The sequence below is a fragment of the Anolis carolinensis genome, chromosome 1, assembly GCF_035594765.1.
Source record: "Anolis carolinensis isolate JA03-04 chromosome 1, rAnoCar3.1.pri, whole genome shotgun sequence".
Taxonomy (NCBI): domain Eukaryota; kingdom Metazoa; phylum Chordata; class Lepidosauria; order Squamata; family Dactyloidae; genus Anolis; species Anolis carolinensis.
In genome coordinates this window covers 338,507,140-338,522,889 of record NC_085841.1, presented here as the reverse complement: position 1 = coordinate 338,522,889, position 15,750 = coordinate 338,507,140, and the positions used below count along the sequence as shown (strand labels likewise).

The 15,750-nt window shown below is 39.0% G+C and overlaps 1 long non-coding RNA gene across 1 annotated transcript in view; it reads left to right on the top strand.

Annotated features, from left to right (window-relative positions):
- The window catches only part of LOC103279855 (uncharacterized), a 119,729-nt gene extending 104,714 nt beyond the window's left edge, over positions 1–15,015 (top strand). The window contains exon 5 of the long non-coding RNA XR_010002151.1: positions 14,677–15,015. This is a non-coding gene — a long non-coding RNA (uncharacterized LOC103279855). The remainder of the gene's footprint in view (positions 1–14,676) is intronic.
- Positions 15,016–15,750: the final 735 nt, after the last annotated feature.

The window sequence follows — 15,750 nt, the reverse complement described above, 5'->3', positions numbered from 1 at the left end:
TGACAGTGGAATGGACTGCTTTGGAGGATGGTGCACTCTCCATCTTTGTTGGTCTTGGAGCAGAGGTTGAATGGGCAACATTCAGGACTGCTTTTGTTGTATATTGCTGCATGGCAGGGGATTTGACTAGATGGCTCTTGTGATCCCTTTTGACCTCAAGATTCTGCGATTTTCTGATTTATTTTGGAGGAATTATACATCCTTACTAGGGCATAAAATCTCATTTAAATGGAATGGATACACAATCAATATGGAATATATTGTGAAATTGAAAAAGTCAGCTCACGCATCAGAAATGTTTTAAGGTGAAACTCACTTATCTAGGTAATGGGATTTGTTTTTAAATAGATGTGTAGAAGATTGTTACAAGAGATATTAAAGATAACCTAGCTTAACTTAAAGATGCACATTAAAATTAAATTGGATACCTACGTGTGACAATAGAAGATATTTCCCATATTTTATTCCGTCTGGCTCCACAAGGAACAAATATAATACCAATTTCACTTCTGAGTGGCAAACACACCATTGCCTTGTAAACATTTTTAAATGCTAAATTTAGATTTTAATTGACTTTTATATTTCACATAATCGTTTTAATCTTTCCAGTAAAAAAAGCACACACATGAGCACACTGTCCAATTCATTTCCACAATAGTGGGCATAACACTTGCAATTTGCATTGTAATTACTTATGAAAAAAATCTAATTCATTTGTGTACCATAACTCATTTGTTGGACATAATTAAAATGACCCCAGGTAGGGGGTTAAAGCAGCACAGCCAACTTGAAATCCATTTTTAAAAGAGAATAAACACTACTCAACAGTTTTTTTTATTCATGGAGGGCATGTATCCTTTCTTGCTATTTTCGCATAAACAAGAAGAAAGAATGATGCTGAATATTTCTGACTTGTAAAATATTAATACTAATGCTAATATTACTGCTAGTATTAATAGCAATTGTGGCAGAAGCACCCAATGAACCATTATTATTGCAGTTTTCATAGAATCCTAGAATCATTTTGATTATAAATTTATCCCAAGTGTAATGGTATTGCAGTTGCTTTGAACATGAATTTAATTCAGTCACTGTGATGCTAGGAAGAGAGGAGAGAGGAGCGCTCAGAAATAATGTTTTGTTGTCACTTTCCTAAAGAACAGCCTTTGCCCTCTCGCCTTCCCCGGCATCACAAGCTGTTTTTAAAGCTTCATTGTACATAAAGTAAAGTGCTGGTCACAGCCAATTTGCTGGGGTAATCTGACACAAGAAAACCAAGTAGCTGTGTTGAAATGAATTTTCCTTTTAGGTTTTTGTGTATTCAAAAAGGTGGATAACTGTGTACCTAGCATTCCAGGCTTCATAATTCTGAACCAGTGTGTCTTTTATCTGGGCCTGTTTACACTGGGCTCAATATACTAGTTTGGACCAGAAGTTGCTCCAGGATGTCTGGTCCATAACATTACAGAAATCCTGTTAACTTTAGTCTTAGCCTTCTCTGCCAAAGAGTGCTGGTGTCTCACCAAACTAGAAATCTTACGATTTCATAATGTTGGGCCATGACAGCTAAAGTGGTGTAAAACTATAGTGCAAACTAGAGCCAGCTTCTCCCCTTCTGACCCCTCTCTTAGAAGCATGTAAAGTGGCATGTATTGCATTCAGGATAGAAATACCATTTGCTTCATTCATTTTTAAATGGAAGTATACATTTTGTAACTCCATAGAAACTCACTGTAGGACAAAACAAACCTTGCTTCTTATTGTGAGACAAAACAAACCTATTGAAACATAACATTGTTTCATGGTGAGACCAAACAAAGCTTGTTGCTCAGAAATGTACACATGATGAGAATAGTTGTATGTTTTGAGGAAATCAAATGTGCAGAAAATTACACTACCTTTATAAGAAGCCAAACAGCTAACAAATTGCACATAATTGAAATATATACATAAACCTTTTTATTCAGTGTGGAAAATGTGTAGGAAATGGTGTACACAGACATATTCCTTTGGAAAAGTGAAGATAATATCTTCACAAATCCCCTTGTAAAAAGTAAAAACACCTGCACCCAAATGTCAGGCATTGATTTTCCATATCATGGGATTCTTGTATTTGGTGTACTTTTAAAAATAAGTTAAACCTACCATTGGAATATGGGATTAATTTGCACATCTGGTTGCTAAGAGACATATATCTGAGAAAGTACCACTGTGAGAAAGAAAATCACAGGGAATGCTCATCCTCTGGAATATCAAGTTTGATATGATGTTCCTTATGTTTTGAAATTTGGAAACAACATTAATGAACATATATAGTGGAGGTCCAATGGGGTTTGATTCCAGCATACACACATACACTTGGTGGATACTAAGGTTCATGTGTGTTCAAATCACACTATGTTTGTATGATGACATAATAAAATTGTCTCCCTGATATAAAATGTCAAAATCAAGATTGGTCTTTTGGAAGTTTTAAAAAAGTAACTTCAAGCCATGGATGGTTGAATCTGTGACCTTTCCTAGGACTGACCAGTGAATGTCCTCCTCTAGCCACCAAACATACTTTGCCTTCACCAGCTCTACCAGAGGGTAATATGAAGTTCACCTACAACAAACAATAGGAAAGTTCAACAGACCTGAATACTGCTCCAATGCACCCCATATTCTGCATCCACAGGGGTCCAAATCCAACACCCTCTTACTAGGATAGTGTCCCAGAGCCTATATCAGTTTATTTGTGGATTTTATATTGACATCTCAGTTTCAGCCTACCGAACTGGACTTTGCAGAAATATAAAGAATGTCAGTGGGAAAAGCCTGATACAATAAGAGGGCACATCTCCTCATATTCTGTAGATTCATCTCTTCTTCATTCCATCAAAAACATATTAGGAAGGTGTTTGTAGAGTTGTTGTCTCTGTGATACTTCTGATGACACAACAATACATTGTGCTCCTCCCCCTGGAAAAAGCCAAGAGCTCCACATTTTCTGAGTTATATTTTAAATGATGGGATCCAGTGCTGTGTTTTAGCAAAACTAGATTTGTATCACTAAAAGTGATATCCTATTGCTCTGGCTTCATGTTTACTAGAAAAAATTAAATGTCTCCCTTATTACCATATTATTTTAATAAGAAGAATGACTGATACATACAGTATTTTAATGCAGGAGCTGTTGGAAGAGGACACATGGACTATTGGTATGCAGAAATACACAATTACAGCAATACTGAAAGACACCCATCCAATGTCTCCAAAAACAGAGTATCAACCACCTTCCAAGGCAGTCTATCCTCCTATCAAATGGTTTTAAAGGAAGGTCTGACTAATGTTGTTTGGTTCTCATTTTAATCTCTGAAGTACCAAAAAACAGGCTGTATCTGTCTTCTACATATCATTCCTTCAGATATTTTAAGATGGCTATCTTGAAAGCCTTTACAAATGACTATACATTGAGATATACAGACTTGAATGTGAGGATTCATTCTCAGCCTGTCAAGGGCAATAAGCTTAAACCCAGAGTCTATTGTCGATTGACTACAGTCTGGTAGTATAAGCTGATATAAAATTCAAAACCTTGGACAGTTCTTAGCTACTTCTCTGGAATTAAAAACCCTGCTGGTAAAGTGAGGTGGATCTCCATGGGAAACAAAGCCCTTTAGTACTCTTTTAAATTGAACCAAAGTTTACGTATATTTAAAGAAGCTCAGCCATAATTTAGCAATAGAATACCCATTGCCTTATTTGCTGACGATGGGGCAAGGTTAACTGAAGTACTCTTATCTGATTTTGTATAACTGTTTGGGGGCATAATGAACTCTCTGCTGTGCCACAGCTGTAACTCACATGATCACATTATTGTTGATTGTTAACAAGAAAACTTTTATTTGTAACTTTTCAGGGATCAGTAAATCATGGGCAAATGAGATTTTGCACAAGCGCTGTAAAACCCATTAGATCATAGAAATGCGAGCTTATAAATTTTCTGTCCTCAATCAATAAACTGTTTCTCTTGACTCTTGACACAATGATTCTGCTGTTCTGTTCTTGAAGTGGGGGGAATTGATTAAAGATGGTTTGATTTAATGCTGTTTTCCACTAATCCATCTGCAGGCTGTGTGCTCACCTGGGAAGAGTGTACAGTAGGCCTGAGATTTCAGCACCTACCTACAATAGCAGCAGGGGCTGGTGGTTTTACTACACTGGGATTTGGGTGATGAAACTTCTCTGTGATCTATTTAAAAGCAGCTGTCCAATGTGCTGAAACTTATGTGTAAAACAAGTTCAACACATTAAATATCTTCTTTAAAAGTTCAGACTGAGACCAGGAAAGAATTCACTATCTACTGATATGGAGCTGCCAGTGACACTGTGCTATGCTTGAATCTTGAGTCTCACAGTTTTGCAGCCATTTAATTGAGTCTAAATATTATTGTAAAATGTGTTTATCATTTTGAGAGACACTTTAACCTAATGTATTCTAAATTTTCCATCCTTTCCTCCAATTGAAAAATAAGAAATACTCTATCCTACAAGGTCCTCTATTTTTCCTTGCTCTGATATTGTCTTTTTAGACTTTCACAGCTTTATCTGCATTGGTTTACTCCATTGGTCACATTCTGGTCACATCCTTGAATTTTATACAAACTTTATTGTTTCATTTCATAGAATCATAGAATAATAGAACTGGAAGAGACCTCAGTCCAGTTCAATCACCTGCCAAGAAGCAGGAAAATCGCATTCAAAGCACCCCTGGCAGGTGGCCATCCAGCCTCTGTTTAAAAGCCCCCAAAGAAGGAGCCCCCACCACACTCAGGCGGAGAGAGTTCCACTGCTGAACAGCTCTCACAGCTTAGCATATTGCATAGCTTCGAAAAACTCAGATTAAAACTCAGAGAAGATTCACTGCTCTGTTGATGTGGAAGCCAGCCAGTTACATTACTAGAAAGGGACCCTTAGCTTGAGAGTTAATAGTAGAGCTATATATCTTCTAAGCACGGCAGTGAGAAATCGTTTGTCCTAATTTTCAAGTGAATGTGGAAGAAAATAATTTTCAAGTATTGATTTGAATCTCATAGAATGTGGATGCAATCTTCCTTTTTTTGAAACATTTGCATGGGCGATGGGAATTCAGAAGAAAGTGCTAACACTATGTTGAGTTAGCGCCTTGTGTGCAATGAAGAAAAGGGACCATTAAAAAGTAAGCATCCGTCCTTGAAAAGAGTTTCTCTCCCCATCCTTCTGTCTCTCTCAAAGTGATTTGCTCTGAAACCGCCTGCTCCCCGGCAGCCTGCCTTCAAGCTCACAGTGGGTGTTTCATCTTAACAGCTCCACTCTCCGTTTTATTTTTCCTCTTTTGCCATATTCACATTTTGCTTTGTCATCACTTCGGTGTCATTCATTAGCATGAACATTCTCTCAACTGGCACATTAGTGCCTGGGAAAGAAATGCCGTATGAATTCAGATAACTCTCTGATGGGGTAAAAACAAAACCACCAACAAAATTAGATTCTTCTCTTTTTCCTGCTCCTCTTATCATGACCTCCTTTTGAATGGGTGAGAAAATGTTATCTTAATTTCCTATGCATCTCTTTGCCTCGCAATTAAAAACATCACCCCCCTCCCCTAGATTTTTTGACAAGGATACAGTGACTAGGATCCTGAGCTCAGGTAACAGAGCATAACTTTATTCTAATGGAGTTATGTGGTGCTTTTTAGTCAGTTGTAGTGTTGCACTGTCAAGTATGCACAGAAAGCCAAATGTGCATGCCCATCCCGTGCTCTCCAACATTTCACCAATGAAATCTGGGACACGTATTCTTAGATAACATTAGAGTGCAGTTCAAGGTGAGAAGAGATTTTAATAAGGAGGAATATGCAAGCTAAGAATGACTGCAACTGTTTGCTTTTGCCTAAATGTATGAAGAAGACAGGATTTCAGCTCCTTCTATCTTCTCCCTGCTACTGAGTTGAATGAAAACTATCTTCGGATTTTGAAGTCAGCTTGTAGCAACTAAATTAAGATGAGGACAAAGCAGAAAATTTAGAAAAAGGAGAGAAAAACCAGAGAATTTTAAAAGTGTCTGAGAAGTGGTATAAAACAGGATTATTCCGAATTGTTGCTGCTAAATCAGGACAGTTGGAGAGTATAACATTAATATACAAGGACACACAATATGCTTGCAGGTATGTCCAATGCACATCAATGCTCAATGGCATTACATATGGAATTTCCGTTCAGCAATATTGAACTGAATAGGGGTGTTCTGCATTGGGCAAAAATGCCCAGCTGCTTCTGTAGAATTATTTATTTCTTTATGTATAAAACGATTTTGACCATAGTATTCTTTGTGGGTCTTTGGAGATTTTTTTTTGTCAAGGAACAAGCCCTTTATGTTATTTTATATTGATATACAAGGCCTAACATATGTTTTATACTGATTTACATGGAGTTAATTTTAATCGGTCAGTTTCATTTTTTTCTGAAATATGAGGATTTGTAGAAATAGAAGATGAAAGCAAATCTTTATAGATAAATGAACAAGCCCTGGTAGGAGTGGGAAGAAAAGGTCAAAAGTCTGTCATGAACCAGTTAAATGAATAAAGATTTCACTTTCAGAAAAGCGGGTCACCTTCTGAAGCAGAGGTTTCAACATCTTTACCCCCATTACCAATATTAATAGGATGGACAAGTGTATCTCAGGAAGCAAGACTGTGAATGAACTTTGACTGCATTTCTACACAGCAATCCTGTAAAAGGCCACAGGGCTCCAGGAAAAGATGCTTTATTACAGAATTCACTTGGAGAAGCAAAACCCAGTAACATGTGGGGAGTCCAATGTTACTGCTGCAAAGTAGGTTCTAAAATAGGCCTTAACCCTTGCTCAAATGGATTCATTTGCCTTTTTACACCATTGCTCAATCACTTCATCATCCTGACTTTTTCAGAAAACCAAGGGGTCTGTGCTCTGCTACGCTTGGGAGTAATTGGGTCACAGAACCATAAAATAGCATAATAGAGTTGGCCTGTATGAAACTCTGACTAAAATAGGAAAGGATAGCTCTCTCCAAAATCTTAGGAAAAAATTGGAGTAGAAGTGATAATTAGTACAAAGTGAAGTATCTAGAGGAGGTTTCTTTTATAGAGAAGAATTCTTTGAGCATGCCGGATAGCATGCCCAAAGCAGCCTAGGAAAGTATCTAGAAAAGGAACAATTCCCAAAATATAAGGTAGAAGCTGGGTTAGAAGAACTGGATACAGAAAAGGAGGAAAGGGGTCACCAAAGCAGGGAGTGGGTGGGTGGGGGGAGGCAACACAATTGGATCAATTACTGTTTCTGTAATAGAGGAAAATTAATATCTTCCTGTGATGGTAAAGACAAGAGCTGGGTCAAAGGCTATGGTAGATCAGTTGATGGCAATGGAGATGAAGATTCATCCACCAAAACAGATTTAACAGTTGATGAAATTTGTCTGATGGGTTCTTTCTCTACCATCTTTTAACCAATGACAGTAGTTAATTTCATCTGCAGCTCTGCATGCAGCCAAAGTCTTGGTTGGTGCTCAATCGTTTCTTTATGATAACAAAATTTCTAGAACAGTTTTTGTCACAGTGTTAGATTAGCCATTGTGTCTGGATTCAATGCATCCTCCACAAAGCTCTGATACATTAAGAATATCTTCCAGCTCTATCTCACTCCCTGGTACTCCATTACTCCATTTGTTTCTGTAGAACACATTTACCACTGTTACTCCTCCCCATGTTTCAGAACATTTCACACATTCATCCAGCCTTTGAAATGTCTCTCTCTTGGCCAGTCATGTGCCAGAGGGGATTTTTCCTTGCCTGTCCATCCAGCCAGACATCCCTCCCTCCCACCTGCCCATCTCAAGCCCCCCCCCCACTCTCTTTGGGGCAAGAGCAAGCTTTTTGGGGAAACCAAACCCAACCCTTTCGGGGGAGAAGCGGCATATGTGATGGAGACTTGGAGCCACTTATAAGACTTTCTTCTGAAAAGTCATAGATCAGTACCATCTTCTGGCCAAGAACTTCAAAAGTTTGATACTATGTCTCTTGAGATACATTCCTCCCAAATTGCAGGACAGTAGAGCAGTACAGTACAAGGGTTTGGCGGCACGTCGTATTCTCACTGCTACCGCCGCGCTCATGGCTGCCTCTGCCACTGTGTCTGCCTCCCCCTCCTCCGTGCCTCCTCCTTCGCCTCCTCCTGGGGCAGCCCGAGGAAAGGAGCACTGCTGAGCCGGAGGCAGCTCGAGAGAGGGAGGAGGACCTTTCTCTCCCTCTTCTTTGGGCTGCCCCAGGAGGATGCGACGGAGGAGGAGGAGGTGGAGGGGAGGCAGACGCAGCGGCAGAGGCAGCCATGGAAGGTAAGGGCCCGGGCCTTTGGAGAAACCTGGAGCGCGTTGCTAAACAGCAACATGCCCCGGGTTTCCCTAAGCCGGGCCTTTGCTGGAGCGAGGAAATTCTTCCCTTCGGTAAAGACCAGGACTTTGGGGAAACACGGAGCGCATTGCTAAACAGCAATGCGCCCTGGGTGTCCTTAAGCCAGGCCTCCCTATTATCCAGCAGATCCGGTTATCCCACACTCGGTCCGCCCGTTTAAGTCGGATAACCGAAACTCTACTGTACTTCTCAAAGCATGGTCATTCACAAAATGTAGATTTCTGGATATTTTGTGTATAGATTTTACTCAATAGTCGGTATGCCAGCTATGTTGGTTTTATTATTCCATTTAGATTTATTCAAATAATGTGGTTGTTTGCTTTTCCAGCCAAACACTGTATTTGAAATGTATTTGTAATTGTGCATTTTCTAGAACTGTGAGGATGGTAGCCGTCTGCATCCAAAATCAAATCCTGGGCATCCATCAGAAAGAAGGCAAGCTTGTTCAGCTGTTGCAATGCAAGTGTTTAACGGAAAGCTTTCCATATTCTCAGGCATACCTGCAGTAGGGAGTCTGATTTGCTCGATATGAAATTGTGCATAGCCTTCACACATTATTTTGATGGATGCATCTGACAGCTGAGGAATAATAAAATCTCAATTCCTTTTATACAGCACATTTCACAGGTTCTTTTCGATCAAAAACTCTCATTAAAGTTTTTAGAAAAGGTTAACTAAGATAAACTGAAGCCTTTTGAATGAACTCCAGTTTAAAGTCTGAATTTCTCTTGTTCTCATACTAGATTTAATATCCTCCCTTTCTTCCTTTTTAAAACCATGTTGTATGTCAAAACTTTCATTCAGAAATATTATTTCATGCTGTGTTTTAGACATGTGCAAAACCTTGTGAAGCATGGAAATGACAATGGCTCATAAATGAATTATTCTTCAGCTCTGACAGCCACAAAAGGATAAAAAAACCCTTTTACAGGCCTTCTGAGACATCTGAATGTGTGAAAGCTTCTAACATACAACCTCTAACCCCCCATTTTTTCAGGAAATCACATACCATACATTGGAAACTGAAGGGAGTGTGGCTTGATGAAAACAGAGCTGACCTTGATTGAGTGAGAGTTTTAGAATATCTGCAAATAAATATCATGTTGATTCTCTCTTTTCATGACTTTGTTTCTTTATTATCATCCACACACATCTCTTTACCATTTAACACTGATCATGAAAGTGTGCTTCATTCCACTATTCATTCATTCAGTAAATTTCCGAGCTAGCCTTCTGATCATATACTCATTACGGGAGGGCAGGAATCACAATGTGTCTGCAAGCACCATTTTTGCAGCCTGCAGAAGAAAAAGAATCACTTACATTTTTGGATGATGCTTTTGTTTGTTTTTTAATGAGAGAATCACACTTTAGGAGTGTGTGAGATTATCTATCACATGGAAAGGGTTTTGAAAATAGTTTTTAAAAAATTCCCAGAAGAACCACCACGTTTGGGGGTAAGATTCCTCTTCTAAGCCAGAATACCGTATGATATCTAAAACCACACCCTATTTTAGGAGAACAACCTGTTCTTGTACAAACTAAGCAGTTCATGTGGATTCCAAAATAGGTCTTCTTTCCATATTTAGTGACAACTGAGATGCATTAAGCCATAAAGACTGATTTTAACACAGAACTGAGAAAACGGAACATCTCTCCACTGAAGTCTGGTATAATTTTTTTTTTGGGGGGGTGGGGGGTAGCACTTAGAGAAAAGCCGACATCTACAGTGCAAGATGTTAAAAATGACCAGTCAGAGCTAAGCTATTTTTTAAAGCAAGGCTTCCTTTTTAAAATTTCATCAACATTAGTGGCAAACTTCCATTTCTTCCTGGATGACATTTGAACCTATGGAGAGATGCTTTCATTAAGCCCATGAACCAAAGATTTGATATAAACTTTGGAAATCCTTTTTGGGGAGTGAAATAATATGCAATGTCTGGTGAGGTTTTTGTTTGTTCTGTTAAAAAATAATTAGATTATGTCACTGTGACATATTGCCAATAAAGCAATAAAACTAAAATAAAGAAACAATGTTAGCAATGTGCTTTTAACCCTGGAAAAATGGCCCACTCCCATTTAAAGTGATTTGACAAAAATGCAAATAACCTTAAAAAAGAAGTCTCTGAAGAGAGCCCTCAGAACATAGGGGCAAAGTGAAAATGGAGGAAATCGGGAGGGAATAACATGGCCAGGAATAAAATGTCGCTATCAAAGAAATGGAAACAAGTCTATGAAGTAAATTATGTTTGAGCACTTGTAGAAAATGGATGTCTTGAAAGTTCTATTAAGTGTTTTATCTGCTTCTTTCTGTACTCCTCGTGATAACTCGCTGTCAGAATTTATTTTTCTGCCATGTACAGACTCTGAATTATAATATTGGAAGGAGCCTCAGTTCAAACGTTCAATTTGCATTTCTTGGCAGGGGGACTGACAGCTAGATCCCTGGCAATTGTAGTTTTCTGTGATATTAAGTGCCAAGAATAAAGATCAGTCATGAAAAGCCACTGTCTTAAAATACAAAGATTTTTGTAGCCTCTTGTATTGTCACATGGGCCAAGCTTGCATTTACTAGGCATGGGGTGGTCCATGAGGTCACGAAGAATCAGAAGCGACTGATTAAACAATAACAAAAAGTAACTAAGGTTACTAAGGTGCAATTAATTTTTATTCATTACTTTCCTAAACACTAAGGAGTAATTGCATTTCATTGTGACCATAACTGAATGAGGGATAAGAATCTTTTCTGCACAAATAAAAAACCTCTTGTCATTGCTTTGAATTCAGTACTGGTAGTCATCATGATAGGGATGGGGGTTCTGGTAAGTATCCTGACCTTTTGGCCCTTAACCCTACTTTGCTAAACAAAGTCAAGGGATACTCTGTAGTTTGCAGGGAACTTCAAAGTTTTCTAGACTTTTCAGCTGTGTGGACAGCTGGATCAGTCTGTTTTGGCCCAATCCACTGTTCCCACAGACTCTACCTTTCTCTGCACTGATCAGCACAGGGAAGGGAATTTGTTCCATCAGTGTTGTCACCACAGCTCCGTGCTGGCCATAGAGTTCCTCGTGAAAGCCTAGCCATTGTGGTTGCATCCATTGAGGTAGGAATGGATCATCAGTGCAAGAAGGAGGGGGCCATGGATTATTCCTAGCTAGTTGCAAAGGCATTATGATCTTGGCAGAGTTCTGACTGGTGCGGAGTAACAACCACAACACAGAGGACTAGGGAATGGCCAAGTTTGTTTTATCAGGATATCAGGATAGTAGAAGTTGCCCATGACTATTATAGCTCTTCTTTGTACCTGTTTGGTCAACTGTTGACAGAAGACTTTGTTGAATTCTTCATCCTGGCTCAGAGTAGACACCCACAACGAGATCTTTTTTGTGTCCTGGTTCCCTTGATTTTTATCCAGATGTTTTCAAGCTGGTTTCCTGGGTTGCAGTCTTGCATCCCTTCTGCGGCATAATTGTTTTTGACATATAAGGCTACTCCATCTCCTCTCCCCTTTGTTCTGTTTCTGTGAAAGAGGTTATAGCCCTTGATGGCTACATTTGAGTGACAAGAGTAATCTCACCAGGTTTCAGTGATGCATTCATTGTAAGTATGGTGTTGTTCTAAAAGTTGGAGTTCGTCTTGTTTATCTCCCATGCTTCAGTTTTTAAGTAAAGTAATTGAAAGATATTATTATTATTGTCCTTGAAAGCCTGGAACTAAAGAGTTACTTTTTAAACATTGTAACTGAAATGCAAATTATCTTACAGTATTTTTGTGTGTACTTGGAATTACAATGGTAGTTCCCCTTGTTTTCTCTGTTCTGGCCTTTAGGGCTTGAATGAATGGATAATAATTTGTTTTTTCTCATTGTCAAAATCTAGTCTTTCCAAGGCTTATAACAATGTCATATTCCTCAGTGGCCATCACATTCAGCTTTCATATCTTAGATGACACCAAAAAAAACAAACAAATTGACAGAAGTTTCCAAAATTTTAAACATAGTCCCAAATCCATTAATGACTCCTTTGCCATTTCCCTCTATGAGTTCTGCTTGTATTGTCACAGAACATAGCAGAGTTTCTTTGCAGTTGGAGAATGTAATACTTTATGGCTCGTTTGAAAGAGCATCTCCACAAAACATCATTTTATAGCTGGAGCTGACTGCAAGATCTTTGAATGACATCTGGCAGCTGGTGATATGAAACAAATGAGGCTGGAGACAGTGATTCCCTGGGGTACTTAAAGGAGCTCGGCTTAAGCAACAGGAACTTGAGGTGCTGTTAACTCCATGCTAGAAGGGTCAGGTTTTTCAATTATTTGATCCTAAAAGCCAGTTTGGAAAACAGATATTGATACTTTAAGCTATCTTCTCTAGTTTCTTATTCTAGTCTGCAGATCATGTTAGGAGTTATAGGTTGAACAAAATCTTTTGGAGGGTCCTGACTGGTAGATTTTAGTTGAAAATGCTGTTTTCAGATAAAGATGTCTCACTCTCTAATAATATACTGATGTTTAAGTCTAGAAATTTTAGTAAAAAACAACTGAAAAAAAACCTGAGTTGACTTATCCATGGGTCAATCTGAGTGCATACCTTATGTGTTATGACAAAAAGGAACCATCTTTTTCTCTGAATAGTCTCTCAAAAGCTGAGGGTTGAGTCTGTCCTGGGAGAAGTTAAAAGAAGCATAGACTCCCTTTATTCTTTCTGCTTCTGGCTTTATTGAATGCCTGGGTGGGGAAAATAGTCCCCTGAGGTGGCACTGGTGCTTTCTCCTACCATGGAATGACCCTCGACTTATCCACAGGTTATATTAAAATCCATAATTTTGGCCCTCAAATCTGCCATTAAATCTCCTCTAAACCTGAAAGAACTCAGAGAAGATATTAAGTGATGCAAAACTTGTGAAGCACCTAGCCTAGATGGCTTAATGATGGAGCAAATCAAACAGTTTTGAAATTGTACAATCAATGCTTGGTACACAAACAGATTCCCAGGCTATGGAGGAAAACTAAGATCATTGCCATTTTGAAACCTGGTAAATGTGCCTCCATCACAAGGAACTACCGACCAATCTCTCTCTTATGTCATCTGTATAAATATATGAGAAGATGCTATTAAATTGATTAGGACCTGTTATTGAACCCAAGCTTATTGCACAAGAAGCAGGTTTCAGGCCAGGGAAAAACTGTACAGCCCAAATTCTTAATCTGACTGAGCATATCAAGGAAGGCTATGAGAAAGATTGCATTACAGTAACAGTTTTTGTGGACCTTACGGCAGTCTATGACATAGTGCAACATAGAAAAATGCTGCATAAAGTCTACCATAATACCCAGGACTATGATTTAACAAAAACTGTCTAGTATCCCCTAGAAAACCATAGCTTCTATATGGAGTTTCAAGGCAGGAAAAGTAGATGGAGAAGGCAAAATAACAGTTTACCACAAGGCTGTGTTCTTGCACCGACGTTGTTAAACATCTTTACTAACGATCAGCCACAGCTACCACTCACAAAAAGCTTTATATATGCTGAATACTTTGGTCTAACAACACAAACAAAAGTCTTTGAAACAGTCAAAAACCAACTTAGTAATGCCTTGAAAGATCTCTCCAGCTACTACAAAGATAACCACTTGAAGCCTAACCCTACCAAGATACAAGTTTGTGCATTCCACCTATGTAACTGTGAAGCCAACAGGAAACTTAAAGTTATCTGGGAAGGCCAAGAGCTCAAACACTGTTTCCATCCTAAATATCTCAGTGTCACCTTAGATCAAATACTAACGTTTAGGAAACACTGTATGAATACCAAACACAAAGTAGCTGCACGCAATAACATCCCGCAGAAACGTACTGGCAGTACATGTGGTGCAGACACAAAATCAATAAAAACATCAGCCCTGGCCTTGTCTTACTCAACTACTGAGTATGTATGCCTTTTTGGCACAAGTCTGTCCACACAAAGCAGATGAACATAGCACTGAATGAATCATGCAGAATAATCACAGGATGTCTTAAACCTACATCTGTTGATAAACTCTGCAAGTTAGCTGGCATTGCTCCCAGTGCGATGGGAAGTTGCTGCTAACTCTGAGAGCAATAAGGTTGAACACTGTGAAAGCCATTCTCTGCATAACTATCAGCCTCCTAACAGTAGACTCAAATCAAGGAAAAGCTTCATGAGAATCACCACTCCTCTTAATGTTCCCCCAGCAACAGCAAGACTATCCCTCTGGGCAGCTAAACCAGGAAATCCCATCTGGATGGCTCCCCATGAGGGTCTGCCTCCAGGGGCAAACCAAGAATGGGCAACTTGGAAATCGCTGAACAGACTCAGAAGTGGAGTGGGCAGATCAAAAGTCAAGTAAATGTAAGTTAATAATTTTTAACTGTTTTATAGTACATTGTACAATTTTTATATATGTGTTTTATTGTAAGCCACCCTGAGTCCCCTGTTGGGTGAGAAGGGCGGGATATAAATATTGTAATAAATAAATTGTAATAAACCTGGCGAAATGGCACTACCTAGAAGAATCCTCCACCTTGTGTGACTGTGGAGCAGAACAAACAACTCTGCATATGTATACTTGTCCACAATGCCCGGTCTCATGCAGAGGAAGAATTGTTTAACACTACAGACAATGCAGTTGCTGTTGCCCATTTTTGGTCAAAAATTATTTAACCACTCATGTTCCCTCTATTTTTAATCTGCCATTGACATATACCTGAAGTCAACTTATACATGAGTATATATGGCCTTAGCTAGGGTTCCCAGACCTCAGGACCAGCTCCTCCCATTCTCAAAGTGAAGGGAAGAATTTCAGGGCTTGAAAAAAATATATGGGGGATGGGTTGCATGTATACATATTTCTTGTTTGACTTGGCAGTTTTTAACTTGAATTGCATACTCTTTGCAGCTCTGAGAAGTAGTCCTGACCTGACAACCCCAGTTTCACTCCTAATAGTTGTTTCAAGGCACTTCAATCCTGAAAAAGGCAAAGATCACCATTAGAATTGATCACAAGTCATTGTAACTTCAGTCCCAATACAGAATTGGGACAAGCTGGAAATATCTCCTGATTCTTTCCTGATCGTTTCTGTGTGCTTACCTCTGCTGTATATGTTCAAAAGCTGATATATTGGGAGAAATCTACAACAAAATGAGTGCTATGTAGAAATGATTAGTGTGCTTTCATAAGTGAGGAGAAGACGTTGAGGTTTATGAAGGCAGAAGTTCTCATTGGGTTATAGATCTCTCCAGTCAATAGAGCTGGCCCATTTCATTTT